This window comes from Cyprinodon tularosa, unplaced genomic scaffold (assembly GCF_016077235.1).
Source record: "Cyprinodon tularosa strain WSP-4 unplaced genomic scaffold, ASM1607723v1 ctg134, whole genome shotgun sequence".
Classification (NCBI taxonomy): Eukaryota; Metazoa; Chordata; class Actinopteri; order Cyprinodontiformes; family Cyprinodontidae; genus Cyprinodon; species Cyprinodon tularosa.
This window is the reverse complement of record NW_024038158.1, coordinates 1,491,189-1,503,823: the sequence shown is the minus strand read 5'-3', so window position 1 is coordinate 1,503,823 and position 12,635 is coordinate 1,491,189. Positions and strand designations below refer to the sequence as shown.

General features: G+C 38.2%; 1 protein-coding gene across 3 annotated transcripts in view; it reads right to left on the bottom strand.

The window, feature by feature from the left end:
* si:dkey-91i10.2 (uncharacterized protein LOC555224 homolog) overlaps window positions 1-12,635 on the bottom strand; it is a 110,253-nt gene that overhangs the window by 21,556 nt on the left and 76,062 nt on the right. For all 3 annotated transcript variants that reach the window (XM_038277752.1, XM_038277753.1, XM_038277751.1), the window contains exon 2: window positions 6,807-6,945. The gene's annotated coding sequence lies outside the window, so the exon portion shown is untranslated. The remainder of the gene's footprint in view (window positions 1-6,806; window positions 6,946-12,635) is intronic.

Below are 12,635 nucleotides of genomic sequence, written 5' to 3'. Positions count from 1 at the left end.
TTTTCACACTGATAGAAACATTTGCTTCTGTTTTTGCTTCAGTTTTCATTATTAGTAGTACCTTATTGTTTTAAATGTATATGGGTCCGTTGTTTTCATACATCTTTTGTAGACTTATGTTTCCTGTTTTAGTAATATGGCCTGATCAAGCCTTTTCTAATATATTACAGCATAAAGTAAGTGACATAAATCGGTGTGATTCATGCTATGCTATGAGTATGTGAATGATGATGCTTACTACATATAAGAAGCACTTGGCAGCAGTTCAGCAGAAGACTAATCTCCAACAAGGTAAGTTTTCGCAACAAAATCAGTCACCATGGATGAACCTGTCCTCTGACATTATGAGATATTTGAACTGATTTATTTAGTGTTCAGTGAGCTGATCTTTGCCCTGGAAAATGTTTGGTTTGTATTGGAAAACATTAGCAATGTTTTTAAAACTGGCTGTGCCCAAGTAAAAAGTAGAGTTGGAATCTGTTTTGTTTTACTCAAGATGTAAAATGCAAAATAAACCAGACTTTTTATGGACAAACAGAAAAACCTAAATAGAGCAGGAGAAAGCAGTATCCTGAGTGAGAAAGAGGGGGAGATCTTTACAAGATGACATTACATAGAAAAACTTGTAAAGCGCTGCCTGCAGCTTCAGTAAGAGTTTATAAAAAGTTAGATGTTGTAGAATAGACTGGTAAACTTTAGTTTGTATATTCAGAGCTAGTTATGAGCTGTTTTGCTAATTTATTATAATGTTTTGCGAACATACTTTTTCACGCTAATGTGTTTTTCTTCATGAACATACCAAAGTTACTAAAGCAGCCAAGAAATAAGAAAAAAAAACCCTGGTTAAATGTACAATTAATCTGTTGAGTGTTTAGCTCTAAATAAAAATAGAAAAATGGCTATTTTCTTAACAATTATTTCTGAAATTTAATAATTTTCACAGGTTTGCACATTATTCTGCCGGGTGCGTTCCCTGACAGTCTTCTTGAGACTTTCATATTATTTATATTCATATCAGAATCATATTACAAAATTGTGTTACTCTCAGGATTTTGGGTTTAGGATGACATGCATATGGAGCACAATTGTCTATGCATCACAAATACTATTGTGAATATTGTCTTGTGGACAGGTACATTTTATTTGCTTGCTTTAATTAGTATGTGCATATGTGGATCTTGTGATGTGGAAGTGAGGATCTTATCCGGTGCATGTGTGGATCCTGTGATGTGGAAGTGTGGATCTTTTCCTGTGCATGTTTTGATCTTATAATGTGCATGAGTAGATATTTTTCTGTGCATGAGAGGATCTTTCTCGGTACATGTGTGGATCTTATCCTGTGTATGTGTGGATCTTATCCTTTGCATGTGTGGATCTTATCCTGTGCATGTTTGGATCTTATCCTGTGTATGTGTGGATGTTATGCTGTGCATATCTGGATCTTATCCTGTGCATGTGTGGATCTTATCCTGTGCATGTGTGGATCTTTTCCTGTGAATGTTTGTATCTTATAATGTGCATGAGTAGATATTTTTCTGTGCATGTGAGGATCTTATAATGTGCATGTGAGGCTCTTATCTGTTCGATGTGTGGATCTTGTCCGGTGCATGTGTAGATTTTTTCGGATGCATGTGTGGATCTTGTCGGGTGCATATGTGGATCTTGTCTTTTGCATGTGTGGATCTTATCCTATGCACATCTGGATCTTATCCTGTGCATGTGTGGATCTTATCCTGTGTATGTGTGGATCTTATCCTGTGCATGTGTGGATCTAATCCTGTGTATGTGTGGATCTTATCCTGTGCACATCTGGATCTTATCCTGTGCATGTGTGGATCTTATTCTGTGCATGTGTGGACCTTATCCTGTGTATGTGTGGATGTAATCAAGTGAATGTGTGGATCTAATCCTGTGTATGTGTGGTTCTAATCCTGTGTATGTGTGGATCTTATCCTATGCATGTTTTGACTTTACCCTGTGCATATCTGGATCTTACCCTGTGCAGATCTGGATCTTACCCTGTGCATGTGTTGCTCTTACCCTGTGCACATCTGGGCCTTACCCTGTGCATATCTGGATATTACCCTGTGCAGATATGGATCTTATCCTGTGCATGTGTTGATCTTACCCTGTGCATATCTGGATCTTACCCTCTGCATATCTGGATCCTACCCTGTGCATATTTGGATCTTACCCTGTGCATGTATTGATCTTATCCTGTGCATATCTGGATCGTATCCTGTGTATGTGTGGGTCTTATCTTGTGCATGTGTGGTGTTGTCCATGAGTCTGTTAATACTCCTCTAGCTCAAATAATGCAGGGTTAGACCAGAATGTCTCCTCCATGAGCTATGGATCTCTTTAGTTCTTCTACAATTCAAACTTTTGAGTTTTTCTTTCTAATAATGTAACTTTCTTATCATACCCCATTATTTGAGTAGTCATCTCTTATTTTTCTGAACAATTAAATGATTAATTATAAAATGAAATGCTTAAATCTCAGAAAATACTTCTTAAAACCTTGATATTATTGAGGTGACACCTGACAAGTTTGAGGGTTTTGAACACTTAAAAAGAACTGTGCCTGTGTTTAATTTTGATGCTCTATAGCCCTCTGGGTTGATGATATGGAGCTGTCAGAGCTCCTAAACAACCAGATGGACAATAGGATCCATGAATATTTTATAACCACAGACCATGATATAGAAATGTTTCCCCTGAAGCATATTTCCTCCTCTACGACAACTACATTCATTTTGTATAAACGGGTGCCCTGCCTAACCCCTTAGGGCTTTTATTTTCTGTCATGATGCAGCTGGAATAATAACAGATGGATTATTGCTCTGCTTGCCAGGCTATTAAAACATGATGATTGAGAAACAGATACAAAGAGAAAAGCAGTGGAAGACGGGGTGCTACAGCAGGCAACGAATGGATGGAGAAAGGAGGAATTAGTAAAAGACAGCAGAAAGTGAAAGGGACTGTAATGAAGATTACCGGCTTGCAGAACTGCTGCCAACTACTCTCTTACTACCGACTAATCAGACAGTAGTTAGAAATTACAAAAAGCGAGAACAGACAACATGGTACTGAGCGCTCTGTGGCTCTCCCTCTCTTTCTGCAAAATGAACAAATTGCATGTTGACCAATCAAACCAAACTCCCTCCATCATCCAGATCGTATGTCTGCCACAGTCAGCAGTGCAGGGTTAGAGCCTGATTATGGATGTAATTATGAAGCAGGGACTCAGAGGGCTCATCCTGGATGCATCACGTGAACACTAAAATTTAAATATTATCTGCAGAGTCTACGATCAAACTCCTCTGCAGCTTTGAGCTAATAGATTTATTGTAATTCCTTACAAGGACGGGGGTAAACAGAGTTGTGATCAGGGTAAATTAGAGGGTGGTGTCCCTCTAATTTAATCTGTGAACTGCTTGCTGACTAAAATGAGCTAATAAAAAAAAGCCAGGACTCTAATTTATTGATTCTTAAACTGAGATGTGCTGCAGTTTATGTGCTGTTTAAGCTAGAAACAGCACATAAAATCTGCAGGCATTTGGGTCCTGTGCACAAAAATGCTGATACCAAGGAGTTATACTGTCTTTGGATTTTTTTTCAAGGGGTTCTTCATGCATTTTTCTATACAGCCTGATTGTTCCATTAACAGTATTTCTAAAGCCAGTTGATCCCTAAAGAGCTGGTAACCAGCCATACATTATCAAACAACTGAAGAATCAACTATGTCCATGGTTCTGCATCAGGGTACATGCATTCTTAATGTTTCTTATAAACAGAAGTCTTAGATACTGTTGATTTGACAGAAATGTTGTTCTTTCTCTTTTGACACTAGTCTTTATTATGATAGTACACACTGTATGATAAGATGTTAATGTTTGATACAAGTGAAAAAACAGTCAAATTAAACGTTTAAAGAACTTTAAAAATACAGGAGGACTGTATATTAGAATTGCTGTAAAGGAAAATGAACCTTGGTTCTTAGTTCATACAAGAAAAATATCAAGCCTTGGCCGAGCGTTAGGTATACAGTAATAGTGTGAAATCCTACAGTATGAATTAAAAAATAACCTTTAGTAAACTTGGATGGATGGATGGATGGATGGATGGAATGATGGATGGATGGATGGATGGATGGATGGATGGATGGATGGAAAAACTGACCAATGGATGGATGGATGGATGAATGGAAAAACTGACCAATAAATGGATGGATTGATGGATGGAAAAACTGACCAATAAATGGATGATGGATCAATGATGGATGGATGGATGGATAGATGGATGGATGGATGGATGGATAGATGGAAAAACTGACCAATAAATGGATGGATTGATGGATGGAAAAACTGACCAATAAATGGATGGATTGATGGATGGAAAAACTGACCAATAAATTGATGGATGGCTGGATGGATGGAAAACTGACCAATGGATGGATGGATGGATGGATGGATGTATAGATGGAAAAACTGACCAATAAATGGATGGATGCATGGATGGATGGATGGATGGATGGATGGATGGATGGATGGAAAACATGACCAATAAATGGATGGATGGATGGATGGATGGAAAAACTGACCAATACATGGATGGATGGATGGATCAATGGATGGATGGATGGAAAAACTGATAAACAAATGGATGGATGCATGGATGGATGGATGGATGGATGGAAAAACTGACCAATAAATGGATGGATGGATGGATGGAAAAACTGACCAAAAATGGATGGATGGATGGAAAAACTGACCAATAAATGGATGGAAGGATGGATGGAAAAACTGACCAATAAATTGATGGATGGATGGATGGATGGATGGATGGAAAAACTGACCAATAAAATGGATGGATGGATGGATGGATGGAAAAACTGACCAAAAAATGGATGGATGGATGGATGGATGGAAAATCTGACCAATAAATGGATGGATGGATGATGGATCAATGATGGATGGATGGATGGATGATGGATCAATGATGGATGGATGGATGATGGATGGATGGATGGATGGATGGATGGATTAATGGATGGATGGAAAAACTGACCAATAAATGGATGGTTGGATGATGGATCAATGATGGATGGATGGATGATGGATCAATGATGGATGGATGGATGATGGATGGATGGATGGATGGAAAAACTGACCAATAAATGGATGGATGGATGGAAAAACTGACCAATAAATGGACGGATGGATGATGGATCAATGATGGATGGATGGATGATGGATGGATGGATGGATGGATGGATGGATGGATGGATGGAAAAGCTGACCAATAAATGGACGGATGGATGATGGATCAATGATGGATGGATGGATGATGGATGGATGGATGGAAAAACTGACCAATAAATGGACGGATGGATGATGGATCAATGATGGATGGATGGATGATGGATGGATGGATGGATGGAAAAACTGACCAATAAATGGATGGTTGGATGATGGATCAATGATGGATGGATCAATGATGGATGGATGGATGGATGGATGATGGATAGATGGATGACTTAACAAACCCTGATCTTCAATTAACCGCATGAGAGGTTAAACAACAAAAATATCAAACCAGCCTTATGATAAAGTTGCTTTCTCTTTTTTTTAAAGGAACTACTTTGTAATAACTTTTTAAGTGGATTTCTATCTTTCCTCCACTGCCAGCAGATGCTGTATCATTATGTCTAATAGGCACAAACGTGCGTACGTATTAAAAAGAAGAAAAACCATTAATATGTGGAATTTGGATTTAATTAGCCAGAGTGCAGCGCTGTATCTCTGAGCCTCTCCCTCTCTCCTCCTTTCTCCAGCTGAATTTTAAACCAGTATTAACTGTTCCCTGGAGGTCTGTGCTCTCCCTGCTCCCTCCTGTCACTGCAGCTAACTGGGGAATAACTTATTCCCACCAGCAGGGCAGTATATCATCCACCATGTCCCTGGGAGGGTGCAGAATATTTTCTCAGGACTGCAGAGTCCATGAAAAAGAGATAAGTCATTAAGGTATTTCCATTGATCTTTAGCGTGACCCTAATAGAAACACTCACACTGACCTTAATAGGAACAAAATCTGTTCCTATAAATTTAGAGTAATTTAATCAGAATCCTGAGGAATGAAAGTATACAATACCATTCGGAATAAGGCTGCAACATAAATAAATGTGGAAAATTTTAGCACTGTAAATACTTTGAGAATGCAATCTAAGTGTTTAATATAAATCTATTTAAAATAGGGGTGTCCTGATAGAACCTTTGAGAACTGACCAGGACCAATACGATGGATGTATCAGCATACTATACGTACATTAACACTTATTTTTTTAGAGTGTAATGTTAGAAAAAGTTAGATCAATTGATTTTACTCACGCAGAGAACAACAGTCCACAATAATAGATATAAGAATAATGGACCCATTTATTATTAACAAACGACTTACATAAACTTTAGGCGGAAGCATTGTTTTTTATCAGCATGCTAATATCTGAGTATTTAGGTTCAGGCTAATATAATCTAATATCTGATATTGGACCTTGTTTAAAGCTCTTATAATTCCACTGTCTGTGAATTTTCTTCAGTGTTTCTCTCAGCATGCACACTCACACATGCATTACTGTGATGCAAACCAAACCAATGTCCTGAATTTTTCTATCAGCCCCTAATATGAAGTCCAAGATTGGCCCGAGGTTATCCGGCATTGAGCATCACGTCGCAGGGATCATGTTTGCTTAAATTCATGCACCTAAAGCTGCATGAAACTTCTGCGGTCTTATCTCTTAAACTTACCCCATTTTAATTAATCCTCTGTTCTTCTCGTGTTGTCCAACAGCTCATTGACTCAGATCCCAGTGCAGCCAGTTTCCTCTTCTCAGTCTCCCTCTTCACTTTTCATTGCTCTTTCAAATCAGACAGATGTGGCCCAGAGCTATAGGAAAGGAGAAAAAAAAAAAAAAAAGAGGGAGGGTTGGTTACCACGGTAAATGAGCTGTTATTTCATCTTATAATACCAAACTATCACAGTTCAGGCATTAACACTGACTAGTACTGCTACCGTTCTCTCAATGAGAGCAACACAATGATGCAAGGTTAGAATAGCAAAGGTATCCTGATACTGTAAAACAAACCCTGCTGTTCTTTTTTCTTATTCAATTAGATGCTGAGTAAGTTACATAATTAGTGCTCCTGTGTCAGGAGAGTCCAACCTACTGCGTTACAAACATTCCCAAAAATCCCCCAGTCGGTCTGCAAGAGTTTATTTGTAAATAGACCAAAATAATGAAGATTGTATTTCAGACTAACTCTAAAATAAGATCCTTGTGTATAACGGGAACAGACCTACATAGAGAAATAATCTGGTAGGCAGGTTTCACCTTGATCAGCCTTTGTTAGTGATCAACAAGTTGGAAACTCATAATAGTGAAAACATCACACGGAGCACCACTAGGTTGTGAAAATAACAAACTTCTTTAAAGTCTATGCCGCTGCTGCTAAAAGAAGACGCAAACCTCAGTGAGGTGTGTAAATTTAAGAAACAGGAAGCAGAAAGATGCAAGAAAGATACTATTGAGGCAGAGCCATGCAGGAGCAAGACTGAGCAGGAGTTAAGCAAATGTTCTGGGTTAATCGATTTACCCCTTATGTCTGGTGGGAAGTATGGTGAGATGTTTGCAGATAATAGAGTAAAGGTACGAATCTTTGTTTTTGGAATATACATTTAACCAAGCTGATCAAAGATGGGATCTGCAAGAACATTTTGTGTTTGTTTTTACAATAATGACGACTGCATTTACACCAATCATCTCTCACACTTTTATATCAAGTATTTAAAGCGAGATTGGAAGGAAAATTAGTAAAGTAAAGCCCATGCTTTCAAAAAAATGATCTATTGTACATCTATATCCATCTATTTTACATCTATATCCATCTATTTTACATCTATATCCATCTATTGTATAGCTGTATCCATCTATGGTATATCTATATCTATTTATTTTACATATATTTCTATTTTACAGCTATACCCATCTTTTGTATATCTATATCTATCTATTCTATATCTATCCATTTTAAATAAATATCTATGTATTGTACATCTGTTATATATATATCTACATCTATCTATTCTAAGTCTAAATATCCATTTTATAGCTATATAATCAATTGTATATCTGTATCTATTGATTGTACATCCATATCTATCAATTGTATATCTATATATATATCTATTTTACATCTATATATTTATTTTACATCTATATCATCAATTGTAGATCTATATCTATTTATTGTACATCTATTTCCATCTTTTGTGCATCTATTTCTATTTATTGTACATCTATATCCATCTATTTTATGTCTATACCCATCTATTGTATATCTGTATTATCTATTGTATATCTATATCTTGCTGTTGTACACCTATATCTATCTTTTTTAATATCTACATGCTCCAACAGAGGATAATATACGTTTTATTTATTTTTCCAAAATCTAAACGGAGTCTGGAAAAGTGTTAAAGATGGATAAAAGGTTGCAACCGAGCACCGACAACAAAGACAAGCTTGTACAAAGACTAGTTGGATGGAGTATTAAGTAGGCTGTTATATTCCTATATATCTATTATATGTAGGTCTTTATATTCACCATCTGGATGCCAATAATGTTGGCCATTTAAATGGGTTTTCATATTATTTGTAATAAATTCTCATAACTGACTACGGATGCAGTGATGCTAAAAGTCGTATAGAGTGATGAGGACCTGTGATGTAGGAGGCGATGAAAAGTGGGATAGTCACGACCAATATTGCAATATTTGTAAATATTAATGAATGTTAAATGTTTTTAGGGAATCTGGATTCCAGCTCTAATTAAAAAATGGAAAATACTTTGACTATCCAAACATGAATGGGATGACTTTATAAAGATAGGAGAGGCTAAAAAATCATTTTGAGATTTAAGAAAACTTAAGATTGTTAGTAGAGGATTTAAGTTGTATTCTTGGGAACCGGACCAACAGCATAAAAGCCTTAAAAATGGAGTATATCCAAAAACCCAGACTGAAATGCTCTTCACTGATAACAGAGGCTTTAGTGGATCCTGTGAATTTTTTTTCAAAACATTTAAATATGAAAATACTTTGTTTATATGAAACAAACTACATGAAAAGGTTTCCTAATCTACAACAGACTAAACGATAGAACAACAAAGCTTGCAAAGTCCGAAGAAACAACTCTTAACTGAGAAACAACGACATGCGAGAATCATTTCAAGACACAGAAAAACGAAGAAGTGATTGAAATATAAAAACAAGCTCATCCCACCTCACTGTCTGCACTAACAGCTCCATCCATCTCTTCTCTATCCATCATCCACCTGACAAGAAAAGCCACCATAGCTGAGATCATGTGATTCCTGACGTCTCCCCTGCTCATGGGATGCTGGGATAGAATGTGCTGTATCTGCATCCTCCAAAGCTTTGACAAGTCGCTGTCACACAGGGATGAACCCTCCACCTCACCCGCCTCCATCCCCAGAAGACCAAATGACTGACAAGGTTCTCCAATAGGCTCTCCCAGCTTTCCCATGCATGTCTGCTATTTTTATTTACTGAACAAAAACACTTTTAGTTCCTTAAGTTTAATAGATTTTTCATCTCAGCGCTGCAATGTGTGTTTGAGTAGAAGAGAGAATAACATCAATCCGACAATTCCACCGAAACTGACAGTCTTTAAAGGACCCGCTTATCAAGAGTGACTGAAGCGACCCATTTATTTCAAACTTTTTTTTTCTTTTAAAGCCCGGCCGGCGTTTTTTAAATCACTGAGCCAGTTTGCCATCGTTCCGGGCCGTTTCATCCATCCTCCGCTCCCTCTGAAACTATGCAGGAGGCTTTCAGAGCAGGATGTGCTCGGCGTTTATTAGTGATCTCTCCCTGTGTGCGGCGAGCTCTGAATGTCTTTCACATCCTGCGAAGTAGTCGAAGAGGTGAAAATGATGTGTGCCGCGCTTGTTGACAGCTTTGTTGCTCCCAGCAGACGTGCGGCCTGATACGAGCGCTCGTTTGGAATAGCTGCCGATGGTGTGTTGGTATGAGCGTCTGTCTGGAAGTCTCTCAGCTTCTTCCGCATCTTCACACTTCACGGTCGTATTTTCCCTAGATGACATCACCTCATTTTCATTTAGGAGTTAATATATTCTGACTGCTCGGCTTTGATGCATCCATAAAATGAGAGGACTTGGCAGGTATGAAAACAAAAACATGGAATACCAGTTAAAAACTGCATCATTAGAATTTTGGAGCATACTCAGGGAAATCCGACAGCATTCATTGCAAAAACACACAGCTTAAAAATGGTGTCTTTGTGATTATATTTGTTAAATAACAAAAAGCAAATCTGACAAAAGAAATGTATAAATATATAGAAAATAATCAGACTCGTCAATACAGAAGAAAAAAGAAACAAAATAAGGAAAAAAATATATAATTCTTAAAATTAACATGAACAGAAAGGAAGTTTAAAGTTGGGAAATCATATTTAAATGTCAAATAATTCTGGCCTAAACATGTATATAAATGTGCTCTTTATCAGACGATAATTTAGAAAATTTATTAAAATCTGGGGGGGTTTCCGTCATCTTATGCAGGCTGGTTAGTTATACGTCAGCTTGCACACCTAAATTCGGCCAATCATATATCAATGGTTATCTGTCAATCAAATTTTTTCGGTCATAGCATCTTGATTCATATGTCGCAGCTAATATAAGCAATAGTTGAAATAAGAAATCAGAATCATTTCCTTTCCCATTGAGCCCGTCCCAGTGTTCATGGGGATGGACGTCTGTGTCTACAGCAGGCGTAGAGCTAACAGAACTGGCAGCGTTGCGAGGCAAGGGCTCAAACATGTACGGCTGTAAGCCTTCTACACCAAACCAAGCTTCTGCCGCCCTGGTGTCCTTTTCCACAACATCTTCGTCCCCGATTTCCTCCTCTAAATAAAAAATGTACGACGGAGGAGACTCATCAATGACCTCTGACACTAAACTCTCCTCCTCTTGCATGTTTCTGCTGTCCATAGCGTTCCTTGACAGTGTCGTTTCTAAGTCACCAATTTAGTGGTACTTGGTCCCAATGGAATTTCCCATTGGAAACCTACTAGCACTAAGTTGCTAACTGGTTAGCAGGTACTTCAAAGAAACCAGCCACAATCAAACTTGCTTGTGAACCTTCCACCACAACAACCCCGCCTTCTTGATAATGGACCAATCACATCCACTTTATTCACTCGTGTAAAGTCGTGCACAACTCTGGAGAATTTGGAAATGCAACGGTTGGAAGAGCCGTTTCCCTACGACTTTAAGGTCTTACTGGAAGCATTAATGCACGGTTCCTCTTTAAAACAGCTTGTTTCCATGGAAATGAAATTTTAATGACATAAACTACCACAAACCAGTAAGGAGATGCTATCTGTTGTTGTCAGATCATCACTCTAAACGCACATTGATTCATGAAAAAGGATGACCGCAGCCAGTAAGAGCCATGAGTTTTTAGGTGACTTTATAAAGCATGTCCTTAACGTTATTTATTATGCGATCATTAGGAGGTCTCTTTGGTACGGACCAGATTTTTTTTTTTTTTTAAAGCTACAGTGTGTAATAATTACAGGGATATACAGTCAGAAATGTAATATATTATACATAACTATGTTATTTATCATCATCTACGAGCTCAGCCTCTTAACCTTAATATTTGCGTTGCCTTAGAATTCGTTATTTATAATTACATAGGAGCGGGTCTCGCAGCCATGGAGGCAGACATCTTTGCGCTACGGCAGCGCAAAGCCAACAAACTAGCGATTGCGAGGTCGCCCATTACGCTCGAAAGTAACTACGGCAAGTTGTTCAAGTCTACATGAAATCTATACCCTACACAGACTAATGAAATACTATCTGTAAAATTATCTATGTAAACAAACCTCATCACTTGAGAAGGTAGGTGATGCGGACGCCGTGGAAGACATTTTGTCCCGTAACGCTCGCCGTACTGTTGGGGGGGAGAAGCGGTGGAAGGGAGATGTTCATGTTGCTGCGGTCTGCAGTCTGGACGTTAGATGTCGCTGAAAATTACACACTGTAGCTTTAATGGTGATCCTTTCTATGAACAGAACATTATCTCATCTGGAGGAATCTTAATCACAAGAAGAATATGACAGGATGAAAAGGGTGTACCGCTGCTACTGTGTGAGCAAGCTGGGTGCAGCAGAAATGTATGCAAAGGTGAAGCAGTCCATGTATAAGGGCAGTGAGACAGTGGGGGGATTGTTTGTTAGGAGAGAATAGTAGGCTTTATATGGGACTATGGTTACCTTAACGATGAGCTCAAAACTGCTGTTTGCTTGTGATGGTGATGGACAAGCCGATAAACATGATCTCGACAACTGCTGGGTATTTCTAAAACCAAAATGGTGGTTTCTGTTTGCAAGGAAGTTGTGTTGCACCGATATCTACCAGTATCAGATGGGGCCCTGATCCAGCACTAAAATGGTGGTATCGGTATCAGTGAGTACCCACAAATAGGGCACCGATACCATTTAGAGAGCCAAAAGTTTATTCAACTAT